Genomic DNA, 5550 nt, shown 5'->3' with positions numbered 1-5550 from the left:
ACATCATCGCACTTTTTAATCAAGCGTGAAAAACTGTATAACCCCAACAAATATTTTGAAAAGCACATACTTGTGGACAAAAATATTATGACAAGAAGATAAATAAAAGTGTCAAGTACTTAATTTTTAAGAAGTTAGAAGTGGCTTTGAATATTATGACAAAAATATTTTGAAAAGCACATACTTGTGGACAAGGTAATTGCGAAGAAGCACGCATTTTTGCAGCAAATGCATTCGAGCTGATAGGCCCTTCCATGACAAATTAACCGAATTAATTCAGTTCGGTCGATTAATTCGGTTAAAACCGAATTTTAAACACCCCTAAAAAATCATAACAAACGACGACATTTGGTTTTTTTTTTAAAAAAAACCCGGCGGTTTACACCGATTTTGTCGGTTCCTAGTCGGTTCCCAGCAGGTTCACATCGATTTTATCGGTTCTCAGACGGCTCATTGTAAAACTGGTTTTTGGAAGCTGACCGGATCGGACAGGCAATTGATTCCCGGTTCAACCAGTCGAATCAGCCGGTCCAATTCGGTTTTGATAACCATGAGATTTAGCATTGTTTTAATGTTTCAATGTTCACCTTTTTTCTGTTTACCACAATTCCCCTCCATTGTTTTTCAAACTGCAACCCACAAAGCATCTGTTATAAAAAGTTTTTGAGTCACATTAATTGCATCACAATAAAAAAATGACTTAAGGTAAAAATAAGTATTCAAAGTATGTTGTAGGTTAATTTTGGGTGCATAAAATAGTTTTTGTTAAAAATTGGTATGTAACGTTTTTAGCATTATACTTTTAGGGGTTTATCCCATAACGATAGTTAAAAAAATCATTAAGCGACATGCATGACGTTTATGTTTTTTTATTTTTAAAATAAAAAATATTATTTTAAAAAAAATTACACATCCCTTCTCTTCCTCCTGTCATTGTTTTTACTCCCTCTCTACGTCCCATGCTTTCTCTCCCTCCTGTTCGGTTGTTCGGTCATCCGACCCGATCTTCCGCACTCCTCTACTTTCTCTCCTGCAGTATGTCTTTCCCCTCCCAACTAAATCCCATTTAAATCTCCACATATTAAATCTAGGGTCAGGGATTTAGGGGTTTATGTAATTAAGAATTTGGGATGATGAAAAAGATGATGGTCAATCAATTAGTGGACGACGATAGAGACGATGGCAAAAAATAGCCAGTGACGGTTAGTGATAGAGATGGGAATGGAAGATTTTTGTTTCGGGGATTTCTTTCGTAATTTCAAAAAATAAGTTTTCTTAAAATTAATGGTTTTTTAAATTAAAAAAAATAAAAATAATTTCAAAAAATATAAACGTGACATGTGTCACTTAATGATTTTTTAACGGTTGTTATGGGTAGGCACTTAAAAGTGTAACTGTAATGCCCCAAAATCTGGGTTAGTAGTTTTGGATTAAACCGAGAGTGTTTTGGAAAAGTTTTCTAGCATTGTATGAAGCTTGAACCAAATGAGTGTTGGTTTAGGCTTGATATGGGCCCAATAGTGGTAAAGGAGGTATTTTTTAATTATGATCAAAGTAGGAAAGACCAAAAGGGGGATTACACCATCCTTAGTTTGAAAAGTTAATTTCTATTAAAAATTGGTGATCTCACGTTGTCTCCCTCTTTTTCCTCATTTTCCTTTGTCTTCTTCCTTCCCATTCATATTCTTATTCTGCCTCTTCAAGAAGTAAGCAAAGTGTCACGAACTTGAGCTTTTTCCCCACACTTTGGGCTATTTTGGCTATGATGGGCCACATTTGGTCTTGGAGGTTGATAGAATAGTGTAGATTATTCTAGAACACTCAAGACTTGTACATATTCTAGAAGCATTCTAGAGTCTTCCTTGTTAGGTAGGAAATTATGGAGAATTCTAGAGAATCTCTCCCTACCGTAGGATCAAGTCAATCTCCACCGTCCATTGAGGAGGTGGGATGCTATAAATAGGTATAGAATCCTCATTTGTAAATCATCCAAGAGTTGTAAGCTTTCAAGCATATCAACAAGCTTTCTTTCAAAGTTCTTTCCTTTCTTCTTTGCTTCCTTGTCAATCGTTTCCCACACTAGCACGAGTTTGAGTGAGGCTGACTTAGCTATCGTGAGGGACGAAAAGGAGCTAAGGCCGCACGAGGCTTATTGAGAGATTAAGTCCGTGACAAAAGGCAAGCTTAGTTGAGGTTCTAAACATAAGAATCTTAATCCTCTTCTCTAGGGCTTTAATTTAAGCCTTAAAGCTCCTCATTTCACCATAGCATCAAAAATAAGGGTTTAGTGGGGTTTTAGAAAACCACAACAAACTAGCTCATTTTTGAAAGAGTTAAACTCTAAGAGATATTCTAAACTCCTTTCTAAGTTTCTCAATAACGTTAATAACCTATATGTTTGGTTTTGCTTAATGAGAGAAGTTGGAGAAACCTCCAAAGCTAGAGGGAAAGAAAAGCTTGTGTTTGGGTGACTTTGATGTATCTTTCAGTAGCTTAGAATTAAAGGTTACACACTTCTAACTCAATTCTATCACATGTAGATCATTAGGTGTTTTGGTAGTTGCATGAGTATTAAGCATGTTCATAGTAGCTTGCATCTTTTTATGTTTCAGCATGTTAAAAAAACCCTTTTATGACCCCTTTAATCATACTTTAAACTTAAATAACAGTTGGAAACCTCAGTAGGGCGTTTGGGGTAGAAAGTTAGCATTTTTATACCCAAAATAGGGTATTTATGGGCACGAGTATTAGTACTAGAAGAACAATATCGATATTGTTCATTATATATAGTAAAAAAAGAGTTTTGGGAAGAGAGTATCGATACTCATTTATGAAGTATCAATATTATAGGTCCGGTTTTAACACTCACATGGTGGTATCGAAATAGGGGGCACAAATCATGTTCCAAAATATATTTTTTTGTATCGGTACTCAATGAAGTATAGATACCCATAGTAGAGTATCGATACTCCAGTAGGGGTATCGATACTAAAGTATTTTTTCAAAACATCGAACCTAATTTCGATATCGATACTCAAGATAGTATCAATACTTCAACATTAGAGTATCGATATACCATCCCCTATCAACATATAATGGTCAGTAGGTATCGATACCAAAAGGTGAGTATTGATACCCAGGGTTTAGTATTGATAGTGAAATACCAATATCGGTACCAACAGATAGTTTTGGATAAGTAATCCAATAAGTAAGGGATTAGACCTGAGGGGCCCAATATCATCAGTATATTAGCAGATAAAACTACAAGAAATAATAAAATTAATTTTAGAACAGCTAGAAACAGTAACATCTATGACTACATAAAACTAGTCTTGTTTGACACTCGAGAAACAACCAAGATACCTGAGTCTCTGTAGCAGAATATGATAGTCAGTTGGATATCCCAGTCAGTGCCAAGGCGCTTTAATAGTCGACTGGGTGCAGATGCCCCAACACTTGACATAGTAAGTTGGTCGGGTATACGTTTTTGATGTAGTTTCGGATCTCACCCCGGATACCCTAGGGTATCTCAGAAAGACTAGAGGGGTGTGTGAGCTCCGAGATGTAAAACCCTCAATCGTATTATGATGTATACTCATCAATTCATAAAGTTGTTCCCATGGTCATATTCCTATGCCACTTGCATGTTTATCTAGCGAATGCATGTTGTATAGTACATTTATTAGGGTGGCACTAAACTCGTAAGCTCAACGTATGTAATGTGTTTCAGTGCGCAAGTTCATAGGTGACCAGTTTAGGAGCGTTACAATCACCAGATATTCCAGCTCAAAAGGGATCCTTAGAGTACATATTGATTTGTATTATAGGGCATTTACTATTTATGGACCCTTATATATTCAGTCGTAACCCATTTTGATTTAAACGCGATATTGTATTATTTTGGATATTTTGGGAGTTATTCTATTTTATTTTACTATGGATGGATTTTATCATATGGTTTTAATTTAGTTTTAAAGAAAAATTTTGTGTTAGCCATTTTGGTGGGTCTCTTGTGACATGTTAATCTATCGATCTTCAGGTCATATTGGATTAGGGTGTTATATTTAATGGTATCAAAGCGTCAAATTTAGTCATTCCTAAGAACCGCTAGTTAAAGTCAGTTATTGTATATACATGTACATGCCTTTCGAGTAAAGAGTGCTACAATGAAGATAATGGCTTTCATTTCTTACTAATTTCTAAGAAAACCTATAGCATACGATCTAGCATATAATCAGGACGGTAGGGATGAGAGTCGTGCATCCCTAACAATCAATATCAGTCGAGTTCGTCCTAAATGCAAATTATCCAAAGATACTCGTAGACGTGCGGGTCGAGGAGGCAACCTTCTTCACGGACCTTGCCTCCATACTTAGGAAATTTGTTAGGTCCTTACCTAGCACCTCAGCTGCTCCACCTCTCCCACCTATACCCCCAGCTCAACCAACAGTAGTACCCTATAAGTCTCTAGTAGAATGGCTTCACAAATATAAGACCTCATATTTCCACAATTCAGTGGATGATGATCACATACCAGAAGACCATTGGCTTAGAGAGACTCTTCGCACCCTCTGTCAAATGCATTTTGTAATACCTCAAATTTTGACCAGTGACTAAAATGTAAGTTTTGAAAGTTTAGTGCCTAAAGTATAAACTTTGAAAAGTATAGGGATTGAAATTGTAATTTTTAAAAGTTATATATTTTAGCTTGTAAATGAACAGTTTGGAAGAAAAATATTTTAGTGGAAATCATAATTTCGGTACGAGATTTGTGTTAAAGGCTATAAAGCGGTAAAATTTGGTATTAAAATTGGATAATCAGATCGAATCAAAATTTCACGAAAATGTGAAGGATGCTAGATAAAGGTTGGAAATATTTTTATATATTTTAGAAAAGTGAAATTTAACATGGATCAATGGAATTAAGGTTGATTTTCCATGTTAAGCTAAAAATTTGGAATTAGGTGACTAAATTATAATTTTCAAAAAGTTGCAAGGACAAACATGAAAAATCAGAATTTATGATATTTTTTATGGATATGATGAGGTAAGGGATGATCTCATTGAGTGGCATGGGTGTAATTTTGGGAATTCATTAATGGTAATTTAGTCTTTTGGCCAAAATGAATAAAAAATTAGTTTTCAATTGATTTTTAAAGGCCAAAGTAGGAGATATTTTTTAGAATTTTCGTGAACTCCTCTTCTCTCCTTCGGCAGGCTTCCGAAACTCCAAGTTCTCCAAGGTAAGGATTTTTATTTTTGATTTTTGAAGCTATATACTTGATTTTTGAGTTTAGCTATTAGATAGAGAATTAATCTACATGAAATTCTCTATCATTTGGTACAAAAATTTCATGGTGAAGATAAATGTGTGATGAGATTTTATGATTTGGGGGTTATGAAGAGTTAAGTGATTTTAAAAAATTAGTTGTAAGAATTGATGAAGAACATAAGGATGCAAATTAATGAAAACAGTTTTTATATGAAAATAAACGGGGATCAATTTATATATTTGTGTTATTATATCAATATAGTTTTGTTTAAAATAAA

This window comes from Hibiscus syriacus, unplaced genomic scaffold (assembly GCF_006381635.1).
Source record: "Hibiscus syriacus cultivar Baekdansim isolate YM2019G1 unplaced genomic scaffold, ASM638163v2 tig00111358_pilon, whole genome shotgun sequence".
Lineage (NCBI taxonomy): Eukaryota > Viridiplantae > Streptophyta > Magnoliopsida > Malvales > Malvaceae > Hibiscus > Hibiscus syriacus.
This window is presented reverse-complemented; position numbering follows the sequence as displayed.